Raw genomic sequence first — 20,460 nt, 5'->3', positions numbered from 1 at the left:
TATTTTCAAGCCTCTTTGCTTGCCTTCCACACGGAGGGTCACATTTTAGTTTCCCTGTATATATCTTTTTTGAGATTAATGTACCTTAATGACATCACTGTGTGTGCTGATGGGAAGGTCCCCAAGTTTGCTTTTTCTTCCCATCTCAGTTGCACTTCTGAACAAATCAGCTCTCGGGCTTTGATGTTTTTTTCCTTTAGGGCTATCTTTCGTATAGGCAATATAGCTTACCTATACATTTAGTGAGTCTGCAGTCTCTCATTAGATGCATTTTTGTCATCAATAATAAGTTCCCAAGGAGCCTAATGTGAGGGGTAACAGCTACAGTGTGGAATGGAGCCATTGTTTGATAATGCAATATCTCTCGTAACAATGTAAATAAGAGGCTGAATACATTTCAGGGTTCCTTTGTGTTCCACGTTATTAGATGGTGCTCTATTTTCAATCTGAATATTCATAATGTGCTCCTAGAGTGCAGCATCGAAGTAAGTGGCTTTGAGGAAAAATTATTTTTTTTTTTTTAAGTGGAAGGAAAAAAAAGAAGAAATGAGGACTGTTCTAATGAGGAACAGTTGAGTAGTATGATTTAACATACTTCTGAGGTTTCTATCAGCCTGGAGCCGTTCTTTCTTGGCTTGTACACAGTGCATTTACATGGAGCTCTGTTTGGATGAGTGCCTTCCAAAGTACTAAATGCTCTAATGTACTGAAAAGCGATAAATATGGGAAATGCGCGCGCGTGCGTGTGCGCGCGCGCACACACACACACAGAGAGTGTAGATACATATGTGAACACGTATACTCACAACCCCTTGTAGGCATGCTCACCCTCACACATACAGATGGTTTCATCTCTTCTATGGATAGATGGGTGAAATTGCAAAGGTAAAAATAATAAAATTGTACGTAGTTTATTTATTTATTACCTGGCATTATATAATACTGAAGTACTGTTTAAAGGGATGTGCTCCCACCCCTCCAGTGGGGGACCAAAGAATAAGAATAGAGAAAGGGGAAGAAAAACAAGGGAAAAGGAAAAAAAAAAACGAAACAAACAAACAAACCAGACTAAACCCCATGCAAGTGTTGTCACTTCTTCCCTGACCTGCCTGACCCTGCTAACCTGAAAATGAGGCAGGGAAGGATTTGGGTTTAACCACCACAACAAGCTGTGTGGCTGAAAATCGGATACTGTAAATGCAGACAATAAGCTCCGGAAAGCATGTCAGTGTTTACCAAAGGGCTCTCTGCAGTGACCTTATGAGCTAACAACAGTGATGGGAGCAGAAATGGTAATTGTGATTTTTATAGCACAGTCTTTGCTAATTTCTTTCAGTTCATTCCTAAAAAAATGTAGACCACAAAAGAGAAATAAAATCATGAAAACAAAGCTGAATAGGTTAATGAAATGACAATAGAAAAGTGTCCTTAATGGGGATACAATTGCTGCCTGAAATATTTATTACTTACATTTATTTAGATCCTTCACAAAAAAATGTGTCTGCTTTCCTATACTTTGATTTTTTTGCTCTGAAGTTTCAAGGAGTTTTTTTGCTTTTTCATCTAATATTCCTCCTCTAACTCTCCCAACGTGATTCATTTCTTTAAGATCTTGTTTTATTTTTAAGTCATCAATTACTCAAACTTTGTTGGCCTATCTATTCTCTGCCATCTGGACCCCATACCTTATTTTAAAGCATGTTCAAATAATGACAACCTTCTTTTCTCAATTAATTTATGGGCTGTGGGGACCATTTTTCATTTGTTATCATGCACTTCCATTTGATCTCTCATATCTTTCTTCTGCATCTGCAACCATAGTGTATAAATCTTCCTCTCAAGCATTGTCATGGTGCCCAAGATATATAGGTGTAACTCCCTATTAGTTCCACAAAACTGACCTTAATTTCTAAAAATGGTATCAGATGCGAATAAAGTTTGGTAAGATGATTTGTTTTGATTTACTTTGTACCACTTATCTTGGAGTTTTCTTCCTACTTTTCTTTTATCTAATTTAGACAGTATAGTCTTGCAAGCCCAGTCGCACGTTTATCCATTACCTCCCTGCCAATGCTGTTCCTTAGAGAGATGGTGCGGTAAGATTTTGGATGCTGAGAATAATAAAATGGCATTTTTCAGTAACCTGTAGTAAGTACACAATTTCTTTTTGCATTTAAAAATGGTAATTTTGTTTCCAATAAAGTACGGGGATTTTGTAGGTCTGATTGAGGTGACATTAGTCTGGTAAAATGAACAGAAACAGACAAATCCAAATAGCTTTCATTTTATTCTGCTGTGTTGACAAATGATAAGACTTAAAAATCCAATTCTCCCACCGAGCACTTACAAGAAGCTGGTTTGGACTGCTGAAGGGCTGTGGCTCACAAAACAAAAATCTCTCTCTTTTTTTTTTTTTTGTTATTGTTATGAGAGGGGAGAGAGAGAAAGAGAGAGTGTGTGTGTGTGTGTACGTGTGTTTTGTTTTACATAAACAGACTTCAGTCCAAACTAAGGATTGCTAATTAAGCAAAAACCATGACCAGATGTTTATTAACACCTCTCAGGTTCATGGGATTTGGATAGTGTGCAGTTTTCATGGACTAATTTGAGAAGGGAAACACCTTTATTGGAATAATGGCCAATTATAATTGCCTACTTTGCCTATTTTTCTTTGATCTGGTGTACAGGGGAAAAAAATAAGCCCAACCTATCATCCTTGTGCTTTTGATATTAATTCTGCACATTATTGGGTACATATTATTAATAATAAATACATAATAATGTACAGATGAAAAATTCCTCAGCCGTTTACTTTACAACAACTTTTTTTTTGTGTGCTGTTATTAGTTTATCACATGCCAACGTTGTTAACCTATTTATATGTCGCCTGCCACTAGGTTTGCCTCCGCCAAAGCAACGATGCGTCACTTTGATGCCAAAAAGCACTGAAACAGGAAGAGTTGCTGTTGGGTCCCAGCATGGTGACTTCATCACAGGCCTCAGCTTCAAACTGTGGAGTAATAAAACTGAATAGCACAATATAAAACTCCATGTTTCATAAGACAAATATTGCTTTACGCATTCATGTCCCTTGTACTATGTTAACTGTAGGAAGAAATGGAATACAGTTTTAGTGACCCCCTGGGACCTATAAAGGCTATTTCTGAGTCTGAATCTTGCTGTTTAATTTAATCATTTATTATATTAATATTCAAATGGGCTGCATCTTATTAGCTACTGCAAAGATGTTAGTATGTCTGAAATAAATACCTAATTATGCTTTTGAAGAGAGAGGTTCTAAAGACTTTTGTACATTTGTGCTAATAGAACAGTTCATTTGCAGATTTTTTTCTGCAGAAATCAGCAGTCTGAGGGTTTTGTTTTTTTCCCCTCCTTACTTTGAATAAAATAAGAACACAGATCAAATATACTATTGTGATGCCTAAATAGCACATACGAGTTTTCCCCTTCGTACTGCAAGACTTCATTCTCCAAAAATGAGTTGTACAGTAGCAAACTGACCAGTGCCCTCAGCTTCTAGCTCAATAACACATTAATAAAAATAACTGCTTTAACCAAATGACCATGAAATTAAGTATGTTCTTATTCAAATTAAACAAATGGATATGCTTTTGAAAAACATTTTTGAGCCTGACATGGTTGTGTTTAAAATACATTGACATTTTATTGTTTTAAAAGCCATTATTTTTTTTTTTTCCTTGAGTGCAAACCAGAAAAGATGAGGACTTTGAATTTCACATCTTCAAACAATGGACAGCAGCCTCTTGCAAAAACACATGTTGTGATACTGCATCAAATGTGTAGCAGGATACAGGGACAGGGAGGAAAAACCATCAGTGGATTTCTAGTGCCAGCTCATCTGCAGGATCTCCAGGAAAAAACCTTTATTAAGTCTGCATAAGGATGAACTGAACTGCAAACTCTATGTACGTGAATGGTACTAACACATTTTAAACTAAGTGCACACAGTGCATTTACAGCAGTGCAGAAAATTAGTAATAAATGCAAAAGTTACAGTCTACAAAACTAAGAATTACAAGTTACTATTTCTCAAAAGATCACCACAACCAAACTTGGAATAATCTCTTTTTCTTAAGTCTCTAAATCCAAGGTTCCTACTAATACAAAATTATTTCCTTCAGAACCGTTTACTGAATAAATGATGGCATTAATAAAAGGTTAAAGGACAGAGACTGCTGGAAGCCAAGTCCTCATTTCATCCACAAACAGCCAAGGTAGCGAGCTGCAGGCTGAGCTCCTCTGAGCTGACCTGCAAGTGGGCTGACCCTCACACAGCTGCGGTGGTGTGAAAGCCTCGCCAGAGCATCTCCTGCAAGTGAAGACAACGATTATCACAGTTATTACTGCTGGGCAAATTATCGGCCTTCTTGAACCTGAGCGGGCGAGGTGGGTCAGCTCCCGTATTTACTCAGGGAAGTTTTGTCTAACGCCTGTAAGCCCTGCTACCGCTCCGGGGTGTGCTGCCTGAGAAGGCTGAGGCTAGACCCCGCTCCGCAGTTCATTCCTTAAGTGTCCCAGAGCTTTGAGGGCTGCACCTCATCCCGTTCACCCCCGTAGAATCTCCACTGTAGCCAAGTCCTCCTTAAAAACCTTTGAGTTTTGCTGCGGAGAGCTTGAGCCAGTGACACCTCACCATTGCAAGAGACTTTGGTGACAATTATTTGGTTACCGAAAGCTCTGGCAGGATTGCCGGGAGGATCAGTGTGTATTACGGCATGCAGAGCACAATATTTTATAACACTGTTACCTTAGTGATCAACTGAAATTATTGACAATGGTCATTTGAACTACCCTGTATATAAAACAGTAGCCTTGGTATTTTTCTAATTAATGGAAATAATGTTCCTCTCAATAAGTAGCTGATGCATTTTTCTGATGGAAAATACACATTGTTTTCCAGTTTTGCCTCCTTTTTTTCCTGTAGAGTATGTAAAGATAAGATTTTCACCATCAGTTTAATGAGTGGCAGCAAAGCTAGGGCATCAATAGTTAACCTTACATTACCCTCTGCTGAACAGACATAGTATCAGTGTAGGGGTTTAACTACCACACCACTAAAAACACATATTCCTGCAGTTTTAGACTAGCCGTAAGAATGCCGTGTATATATTTTCCTCATTATTTGGATGTGCTGTTTGAATGTTGTGATCAGTGATTCAGAGCACATGATTCATCAGGAAGACATTTGCTAGGCAGACATGTGAGGAGCTGTCTGCCTCTTCAATCTCACTGACAGGGCAAAAATGCTGATTTATAGTAAATCATTAAAATCTGCTTATTATTGCACTGCTTGTTCCTCTTCTCCACTTCAAGCCAGCATCTTGATCTGCATCATGTCTCTTACAATTTTATACTACAGCAAGCAGTTATTTAAACAAGAGAGAAATGATCCTTAGTCTTTATTAGTGCATATGAAAGGATATTTTGTTTAAAGAAGACTAATTAAGAAAGCAGACTCTATTTTCTTGCTCAGTTTAGGGAAAAATAAAGATTTAAAACATGTAAGTGCAAAGAATTATAACAATAAAACAATATTTTAAAATGATTACTGAATAGCTTATTTTTTAAAAAAAAAAATCATAAAGAAGCAGCTCAAACACCACCAAAAATATTTGGAAGGAAAGAGAGGTTGGATGGTTATTCAGCTCGTGATAGAACTCGGGGAAGACACAGCTAAATACTATGTGATTATTGGTGGAAAGGGAAAAAAAATACCCTTGAAGCTAGTCCTAGGTGCCCGTTGGGTACAGTGACAATGGGAACATTAAAATAATTTTCAAGGGGGGGGGAAAAAGTTTTGTTTACTTTGAAAGAGGTGGTTTTGTGAAATAATACAATATGTAAATATGCTGTCTGATAGAAAAACAAAGAAACAGTACAAAGAGGTCCATATTGTGTATGTGTTACTTACAGTAAAAATTTTAATTTGATGCCTGGGGACAGAAATCCTTGCCACTGAATTACAAAGAAGTGAATAAACTGACTCAAAATTAATCCATACAGATCTGTCCCCTTAATAATACTAATTCCAGAGAACAAAGCAGTGCATAATGCATTTTAAATTAACTTGGAAAATGCATAATTTATATTTGTTTTATTTCTTAATGTTTGAACACAGGTGCATTTTAGAGTGCTAAGGACAAGAAAGGAGAGGACAGATTTTGTCCATATATGCTCAATTTGAAAAAAACACAACCAGACAATATTTTTCAAGCTCTCCGAGAAAAGGACTTCAGCTGTGAAATATTACGGAGAAAGGATAAACACAGTTAGGAGAGAGAAAATGATTTTTAACATGCTGTGAAATGAATATGTTTGGTTAAAATATAAAAAGGGTCCTAATTCCTAATAAAACATTCTGAAACAGATAATTACATATTAGTTTGGATCAAAAATAATGTCCTTACTCATAAGAAGCAATTGAGAGATACCCGGCGGGGTGCCCCGATGGGCCTGGCAGGCAGATAGCATACGGGATGTGAGAGGGGCAGGGTGAGGCGCCACACTGCAACACTCCGTGCCGGGAAAAATTACAGGAACCGACCAGACGCAAGCCTGCTTCTTTATCAGTGCTCTTCACCTACACATGTAACATCGTCACCTGCCTTTTATATATATATATATATATATATATATATATATGTATATCTATCTATATATAGTATTATTTACCATATGGGTGTGCAAGTAGAAAACCAGACATCCTGTGTGTAATCTGGAAAAGCCGTGCCTGTAATTCAGAGACGCGCCGCTCCTTCATCTGCTGGGGTAGCTCATCAGGTTAGCTTCACCCTCTCCAGCCCAAAGGGCGAACCTTCAGTTACCCAGGCACTGCATTACCGTGGGGAAGAGGAAATAATTTCATATACGGGCATATCGGTCTCCTTCCAGGCTATGCCTTTGGACAAAACTCATAGGTGTTTCACTGCCCCACCATACTATGTCTGGGCTGTGGGGTTTGAAAGTTTGTTGTTCGGTTTGAAGAAAAAAGTAAGGAAGGAAAACAAAAGGGTTGCTGCTACGGTACAAGCACAGGTGTAGATGGTAATGGAATACAAGGAGAGAACATCTGGATTTAAAGATTCTCAGTCTGGAAAATTAGTCCTCACTGTTTTCCTCTCTCCTATTCCAGAGTAACTTTGGATCTAATAAATTGTAAGGGTCTTTGGAGAGGGCCAAAAGGCAGTCAGATAGGCGTGTGCCTTTTGCATAGCCATATATGCAGGGATGGGGTGTGCCTATATGTGGGGGGCAGGGATGTCTGCATTCCCCCTCTGGGCTACCAGTCTGGGTGGCCTCTGGAAAGAAAGATGAGCTTTTATAAAGACAAAAAATTCTGCAGGCATTTCCATTCTAGTATCAAAGCCACGGTACTGAGTGAGGATGGAAACCTCAGTGACAATTGAAAAAACTGGACCTGGTTGGCTGCATTTACTCAAGGGAATGTTGGCTCGCCCGGCATTTAAAACAGTGGTGGTACAAGTGCAACTGGTAATCAGTAACAATTGAAAATAATTTCTCTGGTGTAGATTTCAGTTATTAATACTACCAATTGTTAGCTCTGTTTCAGTAGTTATCATAGGAGCACACGAAGGGTAAGGAGTGTATTTTATGGAGATTTTCCTAAATAATCTTTTATGATGTTCAAAAGAGGTGAAATTTGCCTGAGATCAAACTTGCTTACAACACACAAATTTAGCCCCCTGTTGGTAAGTTACAAATCTTTCTGCCAGATTGGGTAGAACGTCACATTACCTTGAACTAAATTTGTAAAGAATGACCGTTGTCCTCACAGCTGTAGGAGAAAAATGTAGAGCTTGTCCCAAACCATGGGTTTTAATAGGCTGTTCACATGAAACTAAAAAGTGAGGAGATAAAACTCAGCCAGCACAAATTTATCCAAACTGATTACTTCCATAGTGACAATTGTTAAATAATGACTTTACTAGAAAACTAAATTGATTACATTTTGCACACTTTTAGTATTTTAACTACCTGCAAAAAAATATCAGCTTATGTTTATAGGGAAACAGTCCTAGTTAATTCCTTCCTTGGTGCTATGGTTGCGAGTTATTTTCAATAACTCAATTTACAGGCTAGCCTTATCGTGGGCTAATGCAAATTAATGCTTTGAGTCATAAGTGTTTCCCTTGGAAACAGTAATTTCAAGTTAATGTCTCTTGATGTGAAATGGAGTGCAGTGTCACAAGCTCTCTCTCACCAACCTAGAAATTAACTTCTGTTCCCTCTGTACAGGAAATATGGATGGCATCCTGCTTTGCTTCCCATAAAAAGTTGTATATGTATACAGGTATGTGTGTCTATGTGGGTGTGGGTGTCAGGTCACTCTGTAATGACCTGGTTATCCTGGATTTTCATTGGTGCAACCAAAACTGTGTGAAAAGGCTGTATGCAGCCACTGGAAAAAAAGAAAAACAGAAGTACTAAGATTTGCAGCAGCATACTGATAAAATGATGATTCATGAAAGATAATTGTCGGTCCCCAAACCAGGCTTGTTTGGGCAGGTTGGTTTGGTTTGTACCTAGGGATTGGTAAGCAAGAATTTGCAACCAGCAACTATGAAAAGAAAATAACAGAATTAAAGTAAGAAAGAAAACAAAGAAAGAAAGAAAATAGTGAACAGAGGGGAAAAACATCATTCTTCATTGTATTAATGACTTTTTTCATTACATATTTTAAATGAATCAACAGTTGACAAATTCTTCAATCCAGCATGGCGGTGTCTCCTGTATATGCATTTGATTTTGTATTTTCGGTTCAAACCTTTTAACACAGCCTGCAGAAATCTAGCTGTACGATACTGCAGAGAGAGGAATCACAGCACTTCTCTCCATCCTTCCAGCCCTCTGCACATCTTGGAGCATGAGCTTTTTATTCTCATAGTTTGGCGAGACTAAGACCATAGTAAAGCCTGAACTACTAACAGCAAATTCAGTTACCATAGAGTCAAAGTAGACTAATTCTTCTGGCTGTGCCCTTGATGGTGCCTTCCCCTACAGCTCTCGTATTATTGAACCCACCAAATTTGGACTGTTGGTGGTTTCTTCTTCTTGCAAAAAATCCCTTTTTTCTTTGTCTTCTTATTAGTCCTGAAGTCAAATCTCCCATTTTATTTGCACCTACCTTCTGGAATTTACTTAAATATAAAAAAACCCAGCAAACCAAACAACAATCCTTTCTCCACTTTTCCTTTGCATAAGATAACTAAGTTATAGAAAACAAACTTTGTAAGCAGAGAAATTACAAAAATCCCACCTAACAATGCAGAACATTTTCTATCTTTGCATAGTCCTGAACTTCTCTTGGAGATACCCAGCGTCCTGCCGACCATGGACAGTACTTGTGGGTTGCTACTCTCTGCCCTTCACAAAATCCCACAGCCTTCAGCAAACTCCAAGGAGACACCAGTAATGCTACTTACTTTCTCCCAGCAAATGGAACCAGTCTCCAGGCTCCTAAGGAATAAAAAACAAGTTTAAAAAAAGGTGGTAAATAGCAGTTAATGTAGGCTGCCCACTGAGCATCAGATAGGACAGCCGCAAGAGTCCTCTGAGCTTCAGAGAGCACATGGTTCAGCAAGCCTTGGGACAGCTATGGGAAATTACGTGGTGCTGCCTCGCAACACTAAACCTTCCACAGGCTGCAGCTCTCTAACTCACAGGGGAAGTAACTGGCCTCTTCTGAAAATTCATGGGTAGGATGTGTTCAATGAGAGGGAAAAAAAAAATCTAAATTGTATGCAGCTCTTGCTCCTGAGAGAAGTAGCTATGCATCCTTGGGAAATATCTTCCCTCATCTTGAGTACAGGCAGGAGAATGAAAGTAGAAGTGCCCGTCACCAGGCAAAGGCAAATGTGGCATTTCAGAGGGAGGGGAATCCAGGGCAATAATACAGTCTGAGATAGAGAACAAGGTAGAATCCTAGAAAATGAAAGGGAAGGAAGAAGAAGCGAGACTGCAATAAAAGGAATGAAGAATGGAGGACAGAGCATTCGTAAGATGAACAAGTGAGATGGTAAAAACTAGGGAGGAAAAGGAGCAGCATGACTGATTTTTAAAAGCTAAGGTCCTGATGTGTGTAGGAGGAGGAAAGGAATAAAGACACTGGGGGAAAAAAGGAAATAAAGACAATCTGGGCTGATGGAAATAGCAGAGAAAAAGAAAACAAAGTGTGTCTGAAGAAACAGCAGCAGGAGTGGAGAGCACAAATTCCTTCGGGAGGAGGCAAGAGAGAGAATAGCTGTGTGCTCTGGACAGAAAGAGACTGAGAAACCACTGGCAAAAGACAACAAAGTTTCTATTTATTAACACAGATTGTTTAATGATTTTTTTTTTTCCTAAGGTTTGAAGCAAATTATGTGACTCAGAACACCAAACAAGGATGCAAAAAAGAGAAGATGTTTAGTTTAGGTTGTGCAGGTGAGCTTTAGTTTTTGGAGTGTCTTGAAATAGCACATACCAACTAAAATTTTGTGAAGTATAATACCCTGTTTACAAGATCAAGGCACAGAAGCAAATCGAATGAAAGGTTAATAAGATCAGAGTTCATAAATTAAGGTTTAAATTCTCTTTTTCTTAAAGAGAAGATTTAGATGAAAGATCATGCAATCTATTTTAATTGTAGGAATAATTAGACATATGGAAGAGCAGAAAGGATAATATGTAATCAGTGAAAGGACCTGGTCTTCTTGACCAAGGAAACGCCCTTCTAGACAAAGTCAAAGACATTGCATACTCAGGAATCAACACATCTTTCTTTAGTTGAAGAAGTTTCTTATTGTCTAAGTTGATTCATGTCATCCAACTTTAAATGATTTTACTTCATCAAAAGAAGAAAAAGTCTTCTTTTTTTGTTTCTTTTTTTTCTTTTTTTTTTAATGTTGCCACAGATAATTCATTCTGACCAAAAAGCAAAGATTCAGATATGAGCAAAAAGACCAGAAAGGCTACTGGGGAAATCTCCATTTAGTACTTTGATTTAGAGACTTGAAAACAACTGAAAATATTTATATTTTGTATTTCCAACACAAATAGTGCCATGTTTAGAATTATAATTGCAGTCAAATTTATGAAGTCCAAAGATATCACTTTAATGCAGAAGCATCACTTCGATCTTTTGGAGATTTTTTTTTTTCTTGCGTTAGGTTTCTTAAGAGCATGCAGAAAAAGATACTACAGATTCAGCACTTAAGAGAAATGATAATCAGTATCAGATTTAAATCATGTTACATTACATTGCAACACCTTGATTTTCTTACAACTCCTGACAATTCCCTAAGGACCATCACTCTTTAGAGAAAACAAGAGATTTCATCAGTAACAATCCCAAAAGAATTCTTGCACTTTGGAGTGTTTTTTTAAAAAAAAGACAGTTTGCACACAAGAACATGGCTGCTGATGTGATAATTGATACTCAGTTGGGAAAAATGTTTTTCTTTTCACAATTACTCCTTTTGGACTTCATTCTGCAGAAGGCTGAGAAAAAAAGTCTTGGCAAAACGCCCGTGGCTGAATGGTAGAAGGAAATCGGCTGCTGTTTGAGGGGCTGTGCTGGATAAGCACAGCGCAGGGGGACCTGCCATCCACCCTGTGCCGGGAGAAGGTGCCACAGCAATATCAGGAGCATTTCCCTTCTGAGAGACAGCCGTGCTCGCAGCTTTCTTACCTGCCTCGCAGCTCTCCTCACGCACCGTGGGGCAGGGGGGAAGCACCAGGACTGCCACCATCTTTGAGGGCATCTTCTCCTCCTGCAGCTACGCTCTCCAAAGCTTGCATGGCTCCTGAGGGTCCAGCCTTTAAAGTCTGACTTCCTCCAGAGAGCAGACTGATTCGGCTTGTCCATCTGCATAGCCTCCAAAAAAAGAAGAAAGTAGAAATAGAAGTAAAAATTGGTGGAGCCTGAAAGACAAGTCTGTGCTACAGCATGGAAGAAGGTGGGGGGAAGAGGTGCAGGCTGTCACCGCTGTATGAAGGGGCTGGCAGTGCTCGCTGATGCACCTGGGGACCAGTCAGGTGCCCGCGCATCCTCCTCCGCCATGGCCAAGTGGCTGCCAGACACTGGACACAGCGGTGGGGATTTCCCAGCGCCTAGGAGTGAAAGCATCACCTCAAGGGGTGAAGAGCAATATTAATAGGGAATGTTGCCTCCTTCCTTCTTTGTCGATGAAACACCTTGTTTCAGGGATTTTGGTTTTGAACAGAACAAACGGTAACTAATCAGTAAATGTTATTTTGCATGTGCATATATCACTGGATTGCTCCAGCTCCTGTAATGTGGTATCATACATCAGAGTCAAGAGGGATTAACAGCCCTGTCAAATGTCATCAGTGAAAACTGTGTATGTACAGTCAGCTCCTGTGGAAACACTTCTGAGCAGGCTAAGTTTAATTCAAATAGTTTTCAAAAACATCTCCAATTGTCATAAATAGGAGAGTCCCTGGAGAAGCAGATGTTAGTTCTATCAAATGCAGTAAAACATTAAGAAAAAAAATCGTAAATATGGGCAAACTTTACTGATAGAGTATATGCTAGAGAAAGACCAAAAGATTTACTGTGGATGTCATTTGGTGTTTAAAAATACTATCATGTGTGTCATTAAAAAAAAGAATATTCTCTTAAATGTCTGTTATTTAGTTTTTGAAATGAAAAATATCAAATAGTTAAACTTTATTATGTGTAAAATTGTTTTTAGATCACGATGTAAATGTTACATCCAGGAAAGCAAACTTGAAGAGCAGCTGGCTGCAGAAAGATTCAAAACACTGAAGCCAAATGGATGTTTTTAAACTGATCTGACTGTAGCAAAGACCACATGCCATTATCCATAACTGAGCCCTCAAGGAGGGAAGCCAAGATCACTGTGGGGTTATAAGCCCTGGTTCGGCTATTAACCACGTGGAAACCCTTGAAATGCTGTGTGTAAAAGGCAAAGTGGCCTTTTTTGGCAGATGCATTTTTCACCCAACAAGAAGTCCTGGTTTAAACTGCTCAAGAGATGCTGCGAGGCCCAAGCGCTGCGGTCGCTGTGGCATGGCGTACCACAAAGCCTCCTGCCCGGCCCACCAGCCTTCGGCTTTTCCTCTCCGTGTTACGTAGAGGCAGGACAACTATTCAATAATTCAGTATTTGCAATAAAATAGAAAGTATTTGGGTGCAATCGCAGCAGAGCCCTGTTTTTTGCAGTGCCGGCACTCACTCTGCAGCTGGCTGGGGAGGGCACCATGGTGTTCCCCCGGGAGAGGGCCGCCGTGCAGCCGTGCCCCTGACCACAGGAAGCTCTGCCATGTTTCCAGGCAAATGGCAACTCCTCCTGCAGCATTCTGGAAGAGGTTTTCAACACACACTGCACCCAATCTATAACAGGACATAACTTCCAGAAAAGGGAAATGGTTTTCATGCTCATGCCTCTTAGTGTCTCAAAGGAGTTGAGCACTAAGCTTAATCCTCGTGAAAATTGTGTAAAAGTAGTATATTTGCTTACTGAATTTCTTCCTTCAAAATAAACCAAGTTCTAGAGATACAACATTACAAAAGAAACATCCTGTGACCAGTTCTGTATTTTTCTGGACTGCTTTTTTTTCTGCTGTCATTCTTGGAATAGATTGGGATGGGCTACAGTCATGTAGAAGTATGAGCATATTGAACTCTAAATGTTAGTCATACTGTCATTAGACCAAAGGAACATCTCACCATGTAAACACGTTTTGATTCCTTGCAGCAACATCACTGTACAGGTAACTAGTCCCTTGCGGGTCAGCTGAATGCCTTCCCCTTTCTTTACAAGGTCTTTTCTGTAAGACTTGGAAGTTCACCTGTTGGTTTTAAAGACTGCTAACGTCTCATTCACGTAAACATCACAAAAGAGCACCACAGCTTCTGTAACTTTTGGACAAGCTGGATCACCAAAGGCAACACTGACTAACCAGAAAGCAGAGTATTAATAGCATGTAAGCAGTATCAAAATGGTTGAGATTTTACGGCATATAAGCAAAACATGAGTAAATCTTTAGCAATCTTTCATTTTGTTAAGAATTTTTTCTTCAAAAATCTTAGGTGCCAAACTGAAGATTTAATTACGATATCTAAATGGTGACAAGCTATACCAGTAAACTACATTGCTACATGAATGAGGGATGAACTATTACATGAACGTACTCACCATGATTTAATGATCCTTCAGCAGACTTGTTCAGAAATTACCTTGTTAGTTCCTTTGCAGGTAACCAGGACCATTCACATGTCACATTGCAACAGGATGCTGAAGAGCCCATCGAGGGCAGACTGAGATGTGTCTTGTGCTTTGTAAGACTGATGTTGGAAAGGTAAATATAAAATACATGACTGATCTGATGGGTTGCTGAGACCGGCAATGAATCCTGCTATGGCTTGTGGTCTGTTTACTATCCATGGGTTCGTGCATCCACCCATCCTTCCACCCACCTCTCCTGTGACATTTCAATGTATGTGCCCAGAAACTTCTGGTAAAATGGTAGTTTTCAGCTTGCAAAGCCAGGCGTTTTCTTCCTTTTAACTGGAAAACTCTGTGTTCTCAACACTTCACGGTCTAAATCAAACTGCAGGATATTAATAAAAGCAGTCATGACTAACAGATTACATTTCTTTTGTATTAATCTTAAACTTGGTAAGATTTATCAGGGCCTCAGATTCTTACCTATAAAAAGTATTTCCTTACTAGGGAATAAACTTTTAATAAGATATCTATTGTTGTTCAGCAGTGTGAGATGGCCCAAACTGGAAGGAACTTGAACCGTCTGGTCAAGCCCTAAGGTTGGCTTACACTGGGCCAAAATATTTTCTATCAAAGTTGGCATCTCTCTTTACCTGACAGTTCACAATTAATTAATCTGCAAGGCTTTTTCTAACATCCTGTACTCCACTGGAGTTTAAAAAGTCAATCTCTATGTTTCTATTAGGTTCAAAAAGTTTAATTACTGTATAAGGAATTAAAATAGTATTGAAGTTTTAGCTTTCTGAAGATTAATTAGTACAACACATAATTAAACCTTATATGTATTTTTAAAGGATATTTCTTAGGTTATATGAATTCAACCTTCAGCATTGACCTTGTGGCCCTATGGACAGAGGACAGCAAGCCTCTGCAGGAGGGAGAGCAACGGCTGGAAGAGAGGAGTGGCACGGCACAGAGGGCTCACTTTCCATTTATATTAAGCTAAATTATGGAAAAATCTTTGTTTGGCCTTTCTTTCATATATTGGGACTTATTAGGATAAAAACTATGAGAGGCAAGCCATGCAGTCTTGCTTGTGCTACTGAGAGCTTCAGAGTTGCGCGTGCCAGGTCCTGCTGCCGCTGGTGGTGAGGAGGTTTGATTTCCACTCAGGGAGTCGTCTGACCGTAAGATCCATGTAGGGGCTGGGTACTGCAGGCTCTGCAGTTCAAATTGAGCTGTTTTGGGGGTTAAGTGATCAAAATGCCCCATTTACACCCTCATCTTCACACACCTAGGTCATGTGTGAATGCCCCTGTGATACCATATGGTGAGGTGGGCATAAATGTCTTTTCTTTAGGACCCTGATATCCATGGTCAGAACGGTGCTAAAAAGAGTTTATTCAGCCAGGGAAGGTAGGCTCTCTAAATCATCTTTGTTTCACAGCATCATGTATTATTTCAACTATTAATGAAAACACAGGGTTTAATGTTATTTAAAATGCATTTAGGATAAAGGCTGCATGCGAAACAATGTCAAAAGGAAAAAAAAACCATAAAAATAATCATAAAAGCCAGCTTTCTTGGAGAAATATTGCACTGGACTTATTTAAGAAAGAAAGACTCAATATTTTCTGTTTGGACGATTTTAATGAATAAATGTTATTCCTATTTATTATTTACTACTTTCAAAATTTAATGAATAGTCCTGGTGATAATTTCTTTATTTCTATATTTATAGAAATACAGAATTTCATACATACTGAACTGTGTTATTATCTACACATGTTCCGCCTTTCTGTAAATACAGAAATTTGGTGTTTGCCAGTAGAACTACTCATTACGATTTGAAAGTGGATAAATAATGAATAGTAATGCCATTTCTTCATTAAAATTCTACAAAAGGAAAATATATACTCGTTATTCCTTTCATGAATTCGGCCCATTGAAGGTTCATAAATAATTGTGCTTCACAATTGTGTCTAATTAGCAATGAACTTAATCCAGTGCATCCAAAAGCCTGAAGCAAAGGGAGGGATTTTTTTTGTTGTTTTATTTCTCATTCTCAGTGGCAACCGCCTGATTTTTGAATGCACCTTTGCTGATAAGACAAAATGATGCATCTTCAAAGATCAATGTCACGTATACTTTCCCCCCCCTTCCCCCCAAATTTACTCTTTCAAGTACCAGGTTCATAAACACTGTCCCTGTTGAACTTAAGGTTAGCTCAACAGGAGATAAGCGATACAGTAGCTAACAAATGAATCTTAAAAATAGTTTTCTATATTGAAGTTCTCCTAGTGTGCTTTTGTTCCCTAACATGAGCTTCCCTGCAGAGCTGTGTTACCGAAGGAACGTCTCACTATGAAAGAGTTACTTCTGGAGGAAGCTTAAGCAGCAGCATTTGCTGTGGAAACACCCTTAATGAAGGGTTGTGCAAGAAGCACGAGGCTGGGTCTTCCCTACCAGGGGGACTGGTAAAGTTTCAGCACGCAGGCAGAGTCACAGATCTTCCTTTCCCCACACCAGCTTCAAAGTCAATATACAAAATAAACTGATCATATTGTTAGCGACTGTTTCCCAACAATGCACCCTGAAGAACTGTTACAGAATGATTTATATTTAGCTGTCCCTCTTTTCTGTATAATCTATTTTACTAGAGACTAGCTGGTATAAAAATGGAGCTAGACGTACTAAATGTCCCATATTCTTCAGCTTTCAGTATCTCTAGTTTCTGTGATGCTTATCACATGCCTATATAGCTGCTCCCATTGAGATTCCTCATCAGGCTTGATAAAAATCCTAAATATATTCATTGTTTTCATCTCCCCCAACTAGTCAGTCATCAGTAATGCTGTTGGCTTTGTTCTTTGTACATTTTCAAAGGAGCTTAAGCTCATACTCTAACTGATTTGATGTTATCTGATTCTTAAACCATCATCAGCTATGAAACATCTAAGTCTGTTATGAATAGTCATTTAAACAACCAGTACTTCTTTATGAGACACCAGCAGGTTATTTGATTATATTACAATCACATGCCTGGCAGTTGAACTTTAATGTTGCCAATGAAAAGCAGAGGAGAGGGAGGAGGAAAGGGAAATGGATCTTTGCTTTTCTTAGTGTCCTTTGTAACTCATACAACTCATACAGTGAGGACACCAGACAAAGTCTTTATTGAATTTATGCCATCAAACTATTTAACACAAAACATGATATATTTTTAACTGACCTTGTCTTAGAAAACAAAGACTCCAACAGATTTCTTAAGTGAAAGCCTCCAATATCACAGCTTCAATAAAATAAACATCTCTCTTGTTTTTCCTCCCTATCCTTTATGAAGACCAAAGGAAGGTCTAAAGACAGACTCCCTGATGGAACAAATTTAACTAAAATAACACTGTAGCCTGGTTTTGGAATTATCTCAGCTCCTTCCAAATACAGAAAATAGAAAAATAAGTGCTGTTTTGTCATCATACTTCACCCCTGAGAAATTCATATCCTCCAACAAACAAAACTATGAATTAAAATGATCTTTCAATACAGCTGCTGGAGAAAGTTACCTAGGGAAGAGCCAGAGATTAAATATATAGACTGGTTTCCATTCCTACTTCTGCCACAGACATCCAGAATGACACTGGGCAAGCCAGGGATTTTTTAGGTACCTGCTCTCCCATAAGAAAATCCATAGCCATGAGTTAAATCTTGATGGCTTATAAAACGCATCCAGAGAGTTAGGCACAGAGAATAATAAGTGAAAAGCTGCCTAATATAACATAAATCTAAAAAACAGTCACCCTTGGGCATAATAAAATGGGCGTAATAGTATTCTCCTACCTCACAGAGTGCTATCAGCATACATTTACAAATGTATAGGTTCATAAAGACTACAGGAACAGTTTTGGAGACCCTCCTATCACATCATCCCGAACAGACGCTGACATTGGCTGTCCCTGGCATGAGGTGTGCGTGGGGGCACAGGCCAGGGAAACCGCTGGCAATTTATTGTTCTTGCAACTTACTGTTTGAACAGGTTTTTACTCGGTACCATTCATCCATCTATAAGAACGCAGGAATTGCATCTTATGAACTAGTTGGGATGAGAAGCTTTGCGTTTCCCCATGCTTTTCCTATGTTTCTCGCACTGCCATTTTTTCTAAGTGGGAATTCTCTCTAGAGTACCTCAGAAACCAGAATTCAGCAATACTGATTTGGTGTTTGTCTTTCTGTCAGGCCTCTGAGAAAAAAAACGTTGTCTAAATGCTTGCCAATGTCTAAATTCTCAGAGTGAGAATGTGTATGTCTTCACTTACACATCCTTTGCGTCCACGGGCATGTATAGCAAAGCGGTCAAAGATCTGCAAAAGTGATTTCCCATTTGAACATGCTGTGACCTGAATGCACACGTAGATATATTGGTACAATTTTTGCAACCTAGGTGCAGAGGTTTGGAAATATGCCCCCAGTGACCAGTCATTAGTGAAACTGAAATGAGGACAGCTTCATGTAAGAGGCTTTCTGAATGCCTTGAAATATACTCAGCATATTTTAAATGGCTTTAATTCTACAGTACTTTTAATATAACCCTTTAAACATGAGGGAACACAAAGGGAAGGTTAATTGGAATGGCTAATTAAACATAGTGAATTTAAAGAACTGGAACACTGGGATTTTGTTTTGATATTTAGCAACATCTCATAACCCTAAGGACATTGATTTAGCCTAAGGTCTGGTATCTTTATAAATTGCAACATAGCCTGGAGACCCAAAGGAGAGACAAAAGGGTTGAGTGCTTGTAACAACAGAGTCCCAAAGGAGCCCTAATAACAATTATAACCAACATGATTATTTGCATTAGTTAAAAAATAAATCGCATCTCTCAAGTTTTAGTCATTTTGTACTGATCAACTAGGATATGAAAACAATGAGAGAAAATCTGCAACAAAAGCACATCTGATCTCAAGATCCAGAGGACAGAAATCCATATCTCATGACTATCTCTTGTGGATCTGCAGCCACAGACTACATTTTTCCCTGGATAATCCCAGAGAAATTCAAAACATTCTCCAAATATGTCAATGAATAATAAAAAACCCAGTACTTTTCTAGACTTGTTCACCAGTCTTAGAATAACTTTCAGAGAGTCTGGGAGGTGTAGTTATATCCATTTTATATCTAGGAAAATGAACATCATACCCAAGTCATAGCAGGCAGAGAGAAATACAACAGAGGAGACTTGGCTTTGTTCAGTGAGCTCCATTTCCATGAGAGCTGACCTTACTACACAAAATAAAACCTTGCTTTAATGAAGGTATCCAGATACCTTCATTAGACACAGCTGTGTCTGTTCTTAAACACAGCTATAGACTGCTGAATACTAAGAACAGATCAAAGGAGTTGTTTGGGATTTTGTTTTTTTTTTTTTTGCTTAGGGTTGCCTTGCCACAAACACACACATATCACAGGAACGTGAAGAGCTGGATGTTTTCTTTAAGCATTTTCTTTTCTTAGCTCACTGAGAAGTTCCCACAACAGAGCACAGTTTGCTCAGAGTTGTTTATCTTCCCCATTTCTGATATCACCATTCAGCTGCTACAGTCTCACAACAGTGCATGGATTACAATATCTGCTGAAAACCATGATTTCTCAGCCTTAGCAATGGTACCTAGGGAATTAAGAGACCTCTTAAGGATTAAAGTGAGATCCTAGCAGTACTTAACATTACCTGTGTAGCCAACATGAGTAAGAGCTAGTATCTATGTTACCATTATTCACATGGCTGATGCAAAAGTGTATGATCTTTTTAGGAATGCTGACTTCTATTAATTTAAGAATACCATGATCAGATTACTGGAATATTAATGGCATAGATGCATAGAAGATTAATGAACTATATGAGTGTGTTGTTTTAGTTTAGTAGCTGGACTGATAGAACGCAAGCAGAAATAGAGTGCACATATTAAACCTCCAGTAACCAAACCCCAAGCAATTACCTGCCATGTGCTACGCCCAAGCCCCACCAACATGATGTGTATGTTTTGCCTAGACTCAAAAAGGATGAGTAGGTTAGAGCTAATCATCAGGACAGGACAAAAAGATCTGAAGAAATGAGGCCCTTTCTAAACTAGCAAGGCAAGATAAGTGTTGGGGATGGGCATATTTAAGCAAATTTTATGATGATAAGCAACCTTAAAGCCAACATCGTTCT

At 38.8% G+C, this 20,460-nt stretch overlaps 1 long non-coding RNA gene across 2 annotated transcripts in view; it reads left to right on the top strand.

The window, feature by feature from the left end:
• The window catches only part of LOC137669386 (uncharacterized), an 89,624-nt gene extending 84,109 nt beyond the window's left edge, over nt 1-5,515 (top strand). For both annotated transcript variants that reach the window (XR_011049091.1, XR_011049090.1), the window contains exons 3-4: nt 2,019-2,148; nt 2,898-5,515. This is a non-coding gene — a long non-coding RNA (uncharacterized lncRNA). The remainder of the gene's footprint in view (nt 1-2,018; nt 2,149-2,897) is intronic.
• Nucleotides 5,516-20,460: the final 14,945 nt, after the last annotated feature.

Source organism: Nyctibius grandis, chromosome 12, assembly GCF_013368605.1.
Source record: "Nyctibius grandis isolate bNycGra1 chromosome 12, bNycGra1.pri, whole genome shotgun sequence".
Lineage (NCBI taxonomy): Eukaryota > Metazoa > Chordata > Aves > Nyctibiiformes > Nyctibiidae > Nyctibius > Nyctibius grandis.
This window is presented reverse-complemented; position numbering and strand designations above follow the sequence as displayed.